The 15555-nt window shown below is 44.4% G+C and overlaps 1 protein-coding gene across 1 annotated transcript in view; it reads right to left on the bottom strand.

The window, feature by feature from the left end:
• Positions 1–13281: 13281 nt before the first annotated feature.
• The window catches only part of DTD1 (D-aminoacyl-tRNA deacylase 1), a 104799-nt gene continuing 102525 nt past the window's right edge, over positions 13282–15555 (bottom strand). The window contains exon 6 of the mRNA XM_073339740.1: positions 13282–13597. The gene's annotated coding sequence lies outside the window, so the exon portion shown is untranslated. The remainder of the gene's footprint in view (positions 13598–15555) is intronic.

Genomic DNA, 15555 nt, shown 5'->3' with positions numbered 1-15555 from the left:
GGCGACTCACTCAAATTTGACCCAGCCCCTCTCCCCACTGCTCTGTCATGATGGAGGGGCAGCTGGGCCAAACCTGAGTGAGAGGCATCTCAACATGGTACTTGGTGGACACCCCCCACACAAGCTTCTACCAGAACCATTGAACCATGAGAAAGCTCACTGTACCTCCTGTCCCCCTGGCAGTCTTGCTTCCCACCCTGGTGAGCACCTCTATTCTCAGGGGTAGGATGGGGAGGCATACTGAGGCCTTGCCCAGGGTGGGGGTTGTTTTGTATATCACATGCACTGTCTAGGTTCCATCATGCACAGGGTCCCCCAATTTCCATAGTGTGCAAGGACCCCATATTCTTTAATCTGGGCTTGGGGGGGTTGAGTAAACAAAAATGTTTGGAGGAAATGTCTGGTTAAAAAACAGTTGAAAATTGGAGGAAAAACATGTTGGTTTTGGGCGGAAAACAGGGAAACGCTGGGGTTTTCAACAAAAAATCCAACTGTTCTCCTGCGATTTTCAACAGCACCGAGATTTGTCTGGCTTCTGCCAACGTTGCCAGCGAGGGTATCCTATTTCCCAACCAGCTCTACGCGGCCTCCTGAGTCTCACTGGTATTCAGCTGCCTTGTGACTTTCAATGGCCAGGGTACCTCTTCTCTGTGTTTGAGATGGCCACATTGCTGGCTATTGATGAGGCCTTGAGCTATGGATGCACATAACCCTTTACATTGCGCCACACTAACAGGTATTTTGTATGGACGTAGGTGCCTCTTCAGGACTAGAGAAGGGCTGAAAATCACCGCAGGTTTACAATCTGCAGCCATTTTGCACCTGCCTAGCACTTCAGGGGAGCACTGCTGCTCTCAAGAGAAGGAATCTCCCATTGGCAGAAGCTGGAAAAAAACTTTCCCTGGGGGCAGGTTATCTCATCGCCACGTTTCGTGGAGTTCTCACACCTTCCCCTGAAACATCTGGTGATGGCCACTGTCAGAGGCAGAATACTGGGCTAGGTGGACTGCAAGTCTGATCTGGATTGGGAATGCCTCAGGATGATTAGTAAAAAGGAGAATCCACAGATATAAAAATGAGATCAAAGATGGACAAATAAGGGGGCAGCTTTGTTGGTCCTAACACTGGTGTCCCACCTAATATTGCTGCAGCAATTATGGGCCACCAGAGCTTAGTGATGAGCTGTCAGACAGGGCAGTACATAGCTGCCTAGACTACCATGTAGTAAAGCAATGTCTGGTTGGCCTTTTTGAATTTCTCTTGTAAGCGTGAGCTATAAAAGGTGATCTGTTCTGAAGCAAATTTCCAGGGGGAATTCATACTCTCTGTAGGTATTACATTGTGCATTCAAATAGCATTTATTCCCCTTTCTTAAAATCCTAGGGGGAAACTGTGCCATAATTTTTTGCGGACATATATAAACTGTGAGTCTAACGGAGGGCAAGCTACTACTGGAAACCGGAGCTATTCTAATCACAGGTATATTTCTTCTTTCCACAGTTGCTGGGCTGGAAGTTACCTGCTTTATAGTTTCATTCCTATAATAGCTTCAGAGTGAAGAAGTATATTTCAAGGGGTTTTTCAGTGCCTCTGGTGTGATCTTCATCAGGAAAGGACAGAGGCATTAACCTCTGATTTAAGATGACTCCGAAGGTCCTTTAGTTGGGTTTGAGATTCTGGAGTGAGATCCGCACCACGCGCCAGTCCCTTTCTGTCTGGTTAAAGAGCAGGAGAGATGACAAGGGGCCCTAAAAGGCTTGGTTCTGGCTGGGTGGGAGAGGATTCCCCAGGACAAGACGACCCATACAGCTGTCCTCTCAGGACCTCTCATAAGCCCTGGGTTGGAGGGTGTCAGGCTTGCAGCCTGCAGCGCAGTGGAGATTCTGGGCAGTGCTGCAGCCCATAGGGCAAATCAACGAGCTTAGACACGTCCCCAGGGCTGTCTAGGGGTATGGCGACATTGCAGCGAGCTTTGATCTAGCTAATTCAGGTACCAGAGCAGTGAAGCTGCAGCAGCAAGGGCTGTACAAACCCACCTGGAACCGTGGAATTACTCCCGGGGTAGCCCGTGCTGCCGCAGTTTCATTATGGTAGCCACGCTAGCTAGATTAAAGCTAACTTTGGTTCAGTTACACATGCTGCAAGTTGAACACTGACAGACACCGGTCGGCGGCGGGCAGGATCGAACCTGGGACCTCTGCAGCTTCATGCATGAGCCTCTGCCACATGAGGCTGTAGAGAAGACTCATTTAACCCACACTCACACTCTCTCTCTCTCTGGCCTCAATGTCACTAGATGGGACAGAACACCACACCCAGGAGGTGTGTGGGTTACACAAGCACACCTCATGCTTGCGTGTAGACATAGCCTAAGGCCTTGTCTACCCTTGTGGTGCCATGTAGGGTACGTGGCGCTGCACACCACTGTGAACAGCAGGCTGCCTCCACACTGCGGTGTGTAGCTACATGCGGGAGTGAAAGGCTCTGGCAGGGGAGCGGGACACCACACTGTTAAAAACAGCCGTCTAGACGTGGGAGGCGCTGCTTGGGTGTGCAGAGAGCCGTGCCAGGTATATAACCTAAAGTTCTGGCCTAACTTTAAAGTTCTGGCCTAACTCGGGGCAGGGCAGAACTGTTGTATGTAGAGGTGAGGACTAGGCTCTGCACGTGCTAGGAAACCAGCGAAGCAGTTGGATGGGTTTGCAACAGGGCTCAGAAAGCGCCATTCCAGCAGGGGGAGCTGCATTCTGACAGTGAGCAGCCTACCAAATACACAGGGATTAGCTATGAAAGCTCTTTGGAAAATCTGTCAAGGAATAAGAGCTGCAGGAATTAGAGAATAAACACATGGAACGTTCCTTGGCATTTGCATCCCTCCAAACAGCTGTCGGTCCCGGACGCACACACCCTCCTTTAGTTTGGCTTCTGAACTAGCACTTTCTCCCCCGATTCAGCAATTCATCCTTACTGAGCAAAGCCCTTAAGCGTGTCCTTAACTTCAGGCATATGCTTAAGATAGGATGTAAGCTTGTGCTTCAAGTTATGCATGTGCTTAAATGCTTTGCTGAATCAGGGCCTTCCACTGGTACTTAGAAGAGGCTTATGTTAGGGAAAGAGTGGAAACTACAATCAATTGCTCTTCCTCTCCAGTTATGATCAACCCTTGGGAAATCGCTCTAACTGAGCATTTCCTGTTCAGGGTCAGGTACACAAAGGGATGCTGGCAAATGAATAAGCAGTTCTTTAATGAATCAGCCAATCACTGGCTCCACCCCCATCTTCGCTGAAGCTAGCGTTGACATCATGAGGAAAATTAAAGCCTCCTGTCCAATTGACACCACTTGCTTTTCTTTTGTTTGGATGTCCTGGGTAGTTCCCTGTTGTTCAGTCTCCCCTTGGGGGAGATTTTTCATTTGGGGTTGTTAATAGTCTGGTCAGCGTCTTTCCCTAATGCACTTTGTTGTTGCTTTGATTCATGCATCGGGCTTGAAGGGATGTACTTTCTCATAGACTCATAGATATTAAGGTCAGAAGGGACAATTATGATCAGCTAGTCTGATTTCCTGCACAACGCAGGCCACAGAATCTCACCCGTCCACTCCTGCAATAAACCTCTCACCTATGTCTGAGCTATTGAAGTCCTCAAATCATGGTTTAAAGACCAAGGTGCAGAAAATCCTCCAGCAAGTGACCCGTGCCCCATGCTACAGAGGAAGGCGAAAACCCCCCAGAGCCTCTTCCAATCTGCCCTGGAGGAAAATTCCTTTCCAACCCCAAATATGGCAATCAGCTGAACCTTGAGCATGTGGGCAAGATTCACCAGCCCGATACCCAGGAAAGAATTCTCTGTAGTAACTCAGATCCCACCCCATCTGACATCCCATCACAGGCCATTGGGCCTATTTACCACGATCAGTTAATTTCTTCTGCTGTTCTCCCTCCTTTGTCCCCATTACGCTCCTCAGAAATGAGAGACAGAGACAGAAGAGTGGAGATATAAATCAGAGTTTACCTATGGATTCATTCATGCTGCCACAAGGAAACAAAAGCTGTTAAATCTGTGACTCAACCATCTTCTCTCAAACCATTCAATCCCGCTCGTATTTCACTGATGCTAACTTCGCTGCCATATGGAATTTACATTCCAAATTTGATCCTTTGGAGTCTAAATCAGACCCGCTTGCTTTTAAAATGTCATTCTGAGCCATGCATTCTAATGGGAGAGGCGAAAATGAAAGCTCCTGGAGAAGAGAGAGCGGCTGTCAGGTGCAAAATGATGGCACCAAACTCTGTGACTGAGCAACTTGAAAAGGGGAATGTGAATGTAAATGGCATATATCAGAAACTAATGATAACTGAAATGTCATTAAAGCAAATCCTGTGAGATTACTGTGTGTGCTTGGTGATAGAGGTGAGGAACTCTTTAACTATTTTTTAATTCTGAGGCAGAATTTCATCTTCCATCCACTCCTTTTATAGTATTTTAAAAACCTTTTTAAAGGCAACTCATTTGAAATCTCCCTCTTCCCTGTCTAAATTTATTAGACCCTTTATAGTTTCCTTAGTCTCAAAGTTTGATAGCAAGCAGATTATGAATATGATGGTGCATGGATGACAGTGTGTGACTTCTTAATAAGACATGTCATATTGCCCCAGATGATTATAATTAGTTTTCAGTGAGATTCTTTGATTATTGTGATGATTCTGCTATTTTTATGGGGGAAAAAAAAGTGAGAGGGGAAAAGTTTCCCCTCTTCCCATGTATTGTTATCTACTGGGGGGAGAAAGAGGGTTAATTTATTTTCTTGAAACAAATCAAACAATGCAGTGACTATGGGAAAGTCAATAAGCACAAATGAACCCTCAGGAATTAACAGCATCAGGAGGGGATAATTCATACCAGCTCTAGGCAGGAAAACAAGTCTGCAGAAGTACAACCCCCTGGGAGGAGACACATAGACTGGCTTTAACTGGGTTCAAGAGGCCCAGCAAACAGAACGCTATCAAGTGGGCAGCCTGATACACAGGAAGTATCTCTCCCACTGGATCCAAGAACTGACATGAGACTGTGACCCAGAGGGACAGACCCCGCAGCCACAGTCTGAAGGGATAGAAGATAGAGGATGCTTGGTCATACACGCATGTGTCCAAACTGTTGGTTGTTTTTAGGATATTCTTCCTCTACTTTGCTTCATGAAGGCTGACTGGTCGCTGGTAAACCTGCCATTTTGTTTGGGAGAGAGCAGGATGGCAATTGCTGGACTATGCCAGGCTCATTAGAGCGATCACAGTGAATGGCAGGCAGAACTGCCTCCAAACCCTTGTTCTGGAGGAAGAAGATTGTGGGGTCCTGCCCTGAGAAGGCCAATGGCTGAAGGTCCGAGTAGGATGCTCTCCAGGTCACAGAGAGGTCAGAAGTGCCGTTACGCTGGACCTATGCCAAACTGATCACGCAGCAATTCTCTCTCTAAAAATGCATTCATTATGTGTCACGATGCTGGTAGGATATTACAAGATTCTCATCCTTGGCCTGACTCTGCTCCCATTGGAGTCAGTGGGACTTTTACCGTTGACTTCAATAGGAGCCGAGTAAGGCCAATGCTGATGGCTTTTGAAAAACCCAGTCCCTGTACTTTGCACTTCTCCCCACCCGTGCTTCTATGCTAAGGGATTTTGCTCATTTTTAGTGTGCCTGGAAATTCGTCTCACCGAGATGTCGTTCAGTCTTTGTATTAGCCTGGGGAATTATTTTGTAATCAGAGGGGCAAATCTATGGAAAATATTAGTGATATTGTGAACAAGGAGAAGAGAAGTTACTAGAAATATCTACAGCATAAGGAAAGACTTGCACTAGTATTCACAACATCCCCACTGGTCCTAGCTAATCAAACACACAAACAGGTTCTGTATAAACTCACCTCTCCAATGGTGAAGGGGGGAAAAATATCTGACCAACTCACAAATCCTCTCTAGGTGGGAGCATACCCAAGCCAAAGAAATGAGATGCGTTAGTCAGCTCCACAGTGCTGACGATCCCCTCTGGTAGTGAAAAAGCAGATCAAAGGGCTGTTAAGAAGGATTGAGAATTGGGACCAATAATGTTCGGATCAGTTGCTTCCAGCCATTCCAGGGTCTGTTGGAAAACAGTGTTAGTCAGAACTATATATTAAATAATGTTAGAGAAATGAATCTTTTATATATATATAAATATATATTTTCCATATGGAAAAAGAAAAGATAAAGGAATTTTTGCTTTTGTCTCCGCTGATGCAGCATTTCAGAACACTGTTGAAACAGCGTCTGGGTGGTGTGAAACCTGGTTTGTCCGTCTTACTTTGTAAAACCTTGCTCTGTGTAAATAGTAAGGTGAAACAGATCGTTGTGAGTGAATTGTTAATTTCAGGTCCCTCCCTCCCGCCCCCGAGCTAACAAGCAAAAACCCAAGGCCCCAAAACAGACCAGCAAGCTAAAACAACTGGGTGGAGCCAGTGGGATTAACAGCAGAGAACATGTGGTAGAAATAGACAAATATAAGCTTAAGCAGGGTAAGCCAAAATGTGTTAGCCATTGCGATTTATGCCGAACAAGTTTTAGTCAAGGGGTTTAGAATGGGTGGGTTCATAGATGAGGTAACGGAGTAACAGAGTCTGCGTAAAGTTACGGAACAGGGTATAAAAGATCATGATTGACAACAAGAGAGTGGAGAAGACACAAGGCAGAACATAGCAGGACCAGAGATCTGAAAAAAAAAAGTCACCCTGTCCCCAGGAGAGGTAACTTGATCAGTTACTCTTCTTCCCTGATCTGTTTTTGGAACGTATAAGTAATTCATAGGTAATAATTGCATGGTCTTAAAACATACAAAGTAAAGGCTACAAAAAACTGTTTAAACCTAAATTGGAGTGGATCCCATCTGTCACCCAACAGGTCAGATCTTTTCTTTAAAAAACTCTTAATTTAGAAGACAAGAAACGCATGTAGTTAAATTGGACTGGGGAACGGGGTCATGGAGTTGTGACTCCCTTGCTGTTCCCACATTGCTAAGTGGGAGGGAGATTTGTGGGGGAGGAGAGAGTCCAAGTATGGAAAAGGTTGACTGGTGTAACCCACACCCCTACTAGGGAAATATCTCTTTAAGCTGTCTAAAGAGAAGCAGTGAGAGGAATTCGTTTTGTCTGGGACCTTGGTGCAGATGCACAATTAGCATTCCGCACCTAGAAGTTTCTAGGAATCGCCCTGTCTGAAGCTCACCCCCAGGAGCAGAAAGCAAGCAGGTTTCTCCTAACTCTGAAGCATTTTGAAGCAGGTTAGGTGACCCAGTTAACGTTCCAACAGGGAAGTACTGGCAGCGTTAGTTATAGAAAGGGGAAATGGGGAGGGAAAACTATTGAGGGCAAACAGTCAGGGCAGCTGCAAAAGGACATGTGACCTGCACTTTAAGGCCTCTTTAAAGAAGTGGTGGAAAGGGGTCTAAACATCTGTTGAAAAGAAACTATTCTCCCCGCAGTCAAGGAGAGCCGGCTGTTCAGTGCATAGGAACAACTAGAGAAACACACTTTCTTTATGCTATAAAGTTGTCTTGCTTAGCAAGAAAAGATCTGCATATGTTCATGTTCCACCCAAGCTGGACATCACGCAAAGGGGAGCTCCCTTCAGTTCTTAACCACAAACCCTTGAGACAACATAAACAGTGTTGACTTCTAAAGCCTGGTAGAGCCTTATTTTTTGCCATCCTTTGCCAAATACTGTATGCAAAACACAGTTGATGAGGCAGATGGAGAGAAAGCAACTGACTCAGGAGACCAGTGCCAGGCATATAAAGCAGTTCATTTAGAGGCTCGGCAGTACAGTAAGAATACTGTGAGGAACAAATTGAATTAATGCGCAGCTGAATGAAGAGCTGGGGTCTGAACATCACCCCCTGCAGTGCCATTCAGGTGCAGTTACAAGACCGAGGTTGTTACAGACACACATCTTCTTGAGGCCAAACTGCAGTCATCCTGAATCTTAAATAAGCCATTATATTAGCTCTGGTAGAGCCGGTGGGGAATTATCCCTTTCCCCTACCCCCTCCAAAGAAACATTTTTGAAGAAAATGAACATTTTTGTGGTTTTTGTCCAAAATTGAACATTTTTCAGATGACACATTCTCGGTTGCCAGAAACTAACCAAAAATGGGTATTTTTGTTTTTTTTACTGAAACCTCCAGAAAAGACTGAAAACAGACACTTCCAATGGGAATTGCCATTTTTGACAAAAAGCCCTTTTCCACTGGAAAAAAAAAAAACATGTTGACAACGTTTTCAGCCAGTTCTATGTCTCAGTGCAGGATGAGTCAGGTTTTCAAAGCACTCAGCATGCCCTAACCCCAAGTGGGAATTTTATCATGAACTTGGAATGGGACCAAAGTTATCATGAACTTGGAATGGGACCAGCACTAAGGCCCAGATCTTCAATGACATTTAGGTTCCTGACTTCCCTTGAAATCAACCGGAGTTGGATGCCTAAATACCTTTTGAGGATCTGGGTTTGAGTGCTTTTGAAAATTCCACCCAGTGCCTCTCCAAAGAGCATCGCTTCACGTAAGAACAGAGATTTGCATGTGCTAGCTGATCCGCAACATTTCTGTCTCCTGAACAGTATCTTGGGGAGTGAGAGCAGCCAGGACAATCGGCTAACAAGTGAATGTTACATTCAACGTGGGGGAAAAAATGCATTTCTCCTGAGAGGGGACAGACTAGCAGCCCTGCAGAATGAAGCCTTCTGTTCATCCACATAGATATAGCCAGTGGCCAGAGGTTTAACTTCCTCCAACATGGCATTTTCCACCACAGTGTGACATTCCCTGTGTGTCATACCCTCCCACTCCTCCCTTCAAATCTACTAGCGCCATCCTAGCCTAAAAATAACCCATCAATGCCACACCCTGGCAGCCAGAAAAATTCAACCTGGAAATAAGAGACACAGAGGGCTGTTAACCATCGGAGCAGCCTTTCCATAGGACATGGCAGATTCTCAATCACTTGCAGTCTTTAAATCAACTCTTTCTAAAAGATGCACTCTAGCTCAACCACAAGTCACTGGGCTTGATGCAGGGATCAAAGTGAGCTTCTCTGGTTTGCATTACCCAGGAGGTCAGATTACATGATAACAGAGGTCACAGCTGGTCTTGAAATTTGATGTTTAACAAAAGCCAAATTTTCCTCCCTTTTTAACCAGCTATAGCGACAACCTCTGTTTCTGAATTAACCTGTTTGTAAAATGTGTCTAACACCAGCTACATACATCATAAACAGGCGTGGAAGGATTAGATTTTTATTGGTAAACGTCAATCTCACTGTACACACAAACCGATGCAAAAATATTTCCATCAAAATTTACAGATGAGCTCAATAAGAAAAATGCTGTTAGAGAACTCATGAGTTTGATGTAAGGCTATTCGCTTTGCATGTTTTGCATGTGATGTTGACAACGGTTTTAACGGTTATACGGCTTTAAATTCTTGAATCTCTCCATCTGCTGTCATGAAATAATCGTCTTTCCCACGCTGTTGTCTGATTGCCACCCTCTACTTTCCCGCAACTGGGAAAATATAAATCAATAAAAATTGTGTGTGGGGGGGGTGGAATGCTTAAAGCTAAACATCGATATTTTCTGTCAAAAATATAACAAAATCAAAATCAAATTCTGCCAAGCCGAATTATAAGGGATGGTGCAAGCCTTGACAGTGTTTTCAAAGAGTTTCGAGATCGGCAATTAAAGGACAACAGAGAAGTGCCCCGCATTATCAGTAATAATTTGCCCTGTATCTTTAATGACTTCTTTTTGTTCTTGTTGGTCCTAATTTTCAGCATCCTCACCACAGATTAGCAATGAGACCAATCTTGTTTCGTCGTTTCCTTGTATTCCCTTGACAGTCTGCATCCACCTGTTGTCTCTTGTTTTATACTTAGATTGGCATCTCCTGGGGGCAGAGACTGTCTTTTCATTCTGTGTTTGTACAGGGCCTAGCGCACGGGGGTCCTGCTCCATGACTGGGGTGCTTAGGTACTATGTCATAACAACTAAGTCAGTCACAGTTCTGAGGTTGTCAAGCATCTGTAATGCCTTACGAACCCCAGGACACGAACCAGGACCCGGCGTGTCTGGCTTGGGCTAATGATTCAACAGTGAAATATATTTAATATGTTTCTTTGGAAGCCTTCTAAGGAGATTGTCACAATGTACTCGCAGACAAATAGCTACTGGAGCCTGAATTTCCATAATAATACACAGTTTCTTTTCCCTGCTGCCAGGAAACCACATTCTGGCACCCTCTTTAATCCCCCTCCAACCCATGAAGGCCGCTCCTCACTCCCCTTCCCTTTTTTAGTATAACTCACATTTGCAGGAGGAAACGTTGGTTGCTGATATTTGTGCACGGCTGTCAGTGTCTCTCATTGCCATTCTGGAGGTCAGCCTCCTCAGGGCGAACTGTGAGACACAGTGGGCCACTAAAAACCTAGAAGGGAGAACTTGGCCCCTCTGTGCTGTGCTTTGCCAACCTGCCCGCATCAGAGACAAGCAGCCACTGCTCAGGCATTCCCATGCATTCCCGATTCCTGGGATGTACATGTGCCCCGCTAATACCTACCTGGCAGCATACACTGGGAGGCGCCCCATGGGCTCTGATCATCTAAAATTAGAATATGCGACGTCAAACTAGCCTTCCCTCTCCCCCAGCTAGAGTGACCAGATGTCCTGATTTATAGGGACAGTCCTGATTTGGGGGGCTTTTTCTTATATAGGCACCTATTACCCCCCCACACCCCGTCCTGATTTTTCACACTTGCTGTCTGGTCACCCTACCCCCAGCACATGCATACAGACCCTGCTAGCAAGGGACCAGTGGACGCAGAGCTTAAAGCAGCGCTGTCCCGCTGGTCCATGGCCTCGCTGGTAGAAATGTCACTGCAGCCACAAGCAGAGCACAAAGAGCTTGCCCCTGTGTCCATGCATGGTCACCTACAATTTATCACATAATGCACTGTGAAATGAAACCTCCCTCAAAATCCTAGTCGCTTCTGATCGGACAGGGCTATAGATCCTTACACTTATTGGCGTCTTTCACGATAAGAGATTCCACTCCAGTTACTTGTATTAGGTGAATTGAAAAATACCCTTTCTTTTGATTTTACAGTGCAAATATTTGTCATCAAAAATAATAATATAAATGAGCACTGTGCACTTTGTATTCTGTGTTGTAACTGAAATCAATATGCTTGAAAATGTAGAACATCCAAAAATACTTCATAAATGTCAATTGGTATTCTAGTGCTTAACAGTGCAATTAACACTGCAATTAATTGTTTTAATGGTGATTATTTTTTAGTTAATTGTGCGAGTTAACTGTGATCGACAGCCCTAGAATAAATCTAATTTACCGAAGCTGGCAGGGCCTGATGAAATTCATCCTAAGGTACTTGTTGGAGCAATTCTCTTCAAGAACTAATGGAGAACAGGTGAGGTCCTAGAGGAATGGAGAAGGACAAACATAGGAGAGCCCAGGGAAATATCGACCAGTCAGCCTCACTTCAATACCAGGAAAGATACTGGAACAAATTATTAAACAATCCATTTGTAAGTACCGTACCTAGAGAATAACAGGGTTATAAGCAACAGCCAACATGGGTTTGTCAAAAACAAATCATGCCAAACCAACCTAATTTCCTTCTTTGACAGGGTTGCTGGTTTTGGGGGAGCAGTAGTTTTCAGTAAGGCTTTTGATACAGTCCCACATGACATTCTCAAAAGCACATTAGAGAAATATGATCCAGATGAAATTACTATAAGGCAGGTGGCACAAGCGGTTGAAAAACCCTACTCAAAGAGTCATTATTGATGGTTCTCTGTCAAACTGGAAGGGCGTACTTCGTGAAATTCCATAGGGGTCTGTCCTGGGTCAGGTACTCTCAATATTTTCATTAATGACTTGGATAATGGCGTGGAGATTATGCTTACAAAATTGGTGAACACCACTGCACTTGGAGGGGTTGCAAACACTTTGAAGGACAGGATTAGAATTCTAATAAATGACCTTGACAAACTGGAGAACTGGTCAGAAGTCAACAAGATGAAATTCAATAAAGACAAGTGCAAAGTACTACACATAGGAAGGAAAAATCAAATGAACCACTACAAAGTGGCGAATAGCTGGCTAGGTAGTAGTACTGCTGAAAAATGGTCTGGGGATTAGAGTGGATCAGGAACTGAGTATGAGCCAACAATGTGATGCCATTGAGAAAAAGCCTAATGTTCTCGGGTGTATTAACAGCAGGGTTATATGTAAGATTCAGGCGGTAACTGTCCTGCTCTATTCAGCGCTGGTGAGGCCACAGCTGGAGTACTGAGTCCAGCTCTGGGCACCACACTTTAGGAAAGATGTGGACAAATGGAGAGAGCCCAGAGAAGAGCAACAAAAATGATCAAAGGTTTAGAAAACCTGACCTATGAGGAAAGGTTAAAAAACTGGGCATGTTTAGCGTTGAGAAAAGAAGACTGAAGGGGGAACCTGATAACAGTCTTCAAATATATTAAGGGCTGTTGGAAAATGGAGAAAATTCAACACTGTCCATGTCCACTGAAGACAGGGCAAGAAGTAACAAGCTTAATCTGCAGCAGGGGAGATTTAGGTTAGATATTAGGAAAACTTAGCCATAAGGACAGTTAAGATCTGAGGTAGGCTGAAGATTTTTAAGAACAGGTTAGACAAACACCTGTCAAGGAAGGTCTAGGTTGACTTGCTGGTGCCTCAGAGCAGGGGACTGGACTAGATGACCTCTCGCGGTCCCTTCCAGCCCTACATTTCTAGATTCTGTGATTTTCAAACTTGGGCTCAGTGAAAGTTGCGTGCACTCAGGCCCTCTGCAGATCAGACCACTTGTATTTAGGTGCCTGCCTTTAGGCACTGAAATTTGAAATTTTTTGCTCTGTGTGTTCAACCTTAATTTCAGCCATTACTGATTTTTGGACTATGTACATTTGTAACCCTAGAGTTCTATCTGTGTTCAATTTGTGCATGTCTCTCTCTAAATATACTATATATCAAATACAAAGCCAAATTAAACTAGCCAGTAATTTGCTCAGCAGCCATTGACTTAATAAAGTAAGATCAAATGTTACCGGTATTATCCAGCATACCTCAGCAGTATAGATTCCACAACATGACATAACAATACTGCCTTAGGCTACTCTTTTTGCCAGTCCAGATCATAGATTTAATATTTGTCTCAAACACGTGCATGATGCCCAATAAACTTTTTTATTGTTATAATTACAGCCTTACCTGAATATAATCCACAGTGACAGATTTACTGTAAATTGAAAGGACTCATAGCATAATTTCTAGTTATCAAGAAGATATCCTTCCCCACCCCCACCCCTGGTTGAGCAACCAAGAGTAGGATTGGAAGGTGGGGCAATAAAAACACATGGTAAATTGCCTCAGTGGTGGGGTAAATCCCAACAGGATGATTTGCAAATATTCTATTTAGACAAAGAGATGAAGGACATTTGTATTCAGCTTGAAGTTGTGTTCACTCCTCATGGGCATTTCAAGCTGAAAAACAAAAAGAACAAAACACAGAATTTCTTGCAGTCTGATTTGTTGCATACAAACTTCACAGGACTTTCTTGGGACTCCTGAGGAGAAACATTTCCTAGGACTTTACAAGACAGCAGCCACATTTTCATTGCAATGAGCCCATTTTTAGCGGTGTTTACAGGGCTTGTGGTTTTACAGCAGTAAAAAGCTTATGAGGTGCTTAACTGAACAAGACTACGAACCTCGCCCCATACGGCCCACAATTCAGCGTCAGCAGCCATGTGAGGGTGGGGACCAATCACTCAATGAGCAGGGAATGAAGCAAGGTAGGAAGAGGGTTACAGAGAAATGGACACAGGGTTACTCAACTGAGGTCCCATTTCCATTGTTAAAATGTAATGATTATTTAATCCATGTTCCTGCAATTCAGCATCATGAGGAATGAAGGTCCCAGTGTCCCAAAAACATCCTCCTCCGATTCTGACTCCAGAAATGCCAGCGTGAAGGTAGACAACCTCAGGCTGGAGCTTACAGACACCAGGCTTTCTGAGTAAGAAGCAGCTTCATATACAAGCTGATGTTAATTGGCCACTCCCTCCTTTCACACACATCTTCTTCTCACTCCTTTGCACAGCTTCCTCCTCTCCTATGAGCGAGCACAAGTAGATGTCCAGGAGTAGATTGTTCAGGAGTCCAAATCTGCGTAAAGGAAACTAAATGACCACCACCTTATTCATCACTTGTGAATCTGAATATTTGTAAACAGATTAAAAAGGGAAAACTGCCTTTTAGCCAAACAAAGTAATGTTAAATCCCTCCTCCCCGGAACACTCATACATACACGTACATGTCCTTCCATGTCAAAATGTCACACATGCCCCAAAGAGGGAGAGACAGGAGATAAAAGCTGACTGGGTGGGTTGACTCAGATCAAGATTCATTGGATGAAGGAAAGTATTAAACTTTTGTGCACATAGACTCAGACTTTAAGGCCAGAAGGGACCATTCATGATCATCTAGTCTGACCTCCTGCACATTGCAAACCACAGAACCTTGCCCACCCACTCCTGTAATAGGCTGAGTTAATGAAGTCTCACATCATGACTTAAAGACTTCCAGTGACAGAGAATCCACCATTTACACTAGTTTAAACATGTAAGTGACCCGTGACCCATGTTGCAGAGGAAGGCAAAAAAAAACCCTGGGTCTCTGCCAATCTGACTTGGGGGAAATTTCTTCCTGACCCTAAATACGGCGATCAGTTGGATTCTCAGCATGTGGGCAAGACCCAGCAGCCAGACCCCCCGGGAAAGAATTCATTGTAGTAACTCAGAGCCCTCCCCATCTAGTGTCCCATCACCGGCCATTGGAGATATTTGCTAATGGCAGTCGCAGATCAGCTAGATGCCACTGTAGCCAATCTCCTCATACTATCCCCTCCGTAAACTTATGAAGCTCAGTCTTGAAACAAGTTAGGGAGCAGTGAGGGCAAAAAAACCTTTGGAAGGCTTGTACCTTGTACCAGAACAACCACACAACAAACAGGTACAAGCTTGGCATTTCTGAAATATTCAATGACATCTGTCACTCTATCTTTTCCAATTGTGTCGGGAAGTACCCTATCAAAGGCAGTGACTCCTGGTTCTTGCACATTAACATTGGATCGGTAAGTCCTTTCTTCCTCCCACTATGTAGCATGCTACCTCCATCCAGAGAACAAAACAATTTAGTAGCTAATGAGAGCTAGATTTCAACAAGAAGTTGTCATCGTTGCTACACAACAAAAACGGGCCAAAGGATCAAGCACAACAGTTACAGTTTAATGCCATAAAAGGCTGTCATGTGGAAACTTGTTTCGGTGTAACACTGCCAGTATCTTGGGCCTCATCAAAATTGAGTAAACAAAACTCTTGACCTCAGCTGCAAACATGACAGCATTAGTCATCTGTAGGCTGACTGTGGCATCATATTTA

The sequence above is a fragment of the Lepidochelys kempii genome, chromosome 3 (genome assembly GCF_965140265.1).
Source record: "Lepidochelys kempii isolate rLepKem1 chromosome 3, rLepKem1.hap2, whole genome shotgun sequence".
Lineage (NCBI taxonomy): Eukaryota > Metazoa > Chordata > Testudines > Cheloniidae > Lepidochelys > Lepidochelys kempii.
This window is presented reverse-complemented; position numbering and strand designations above follow the sequence as displayed.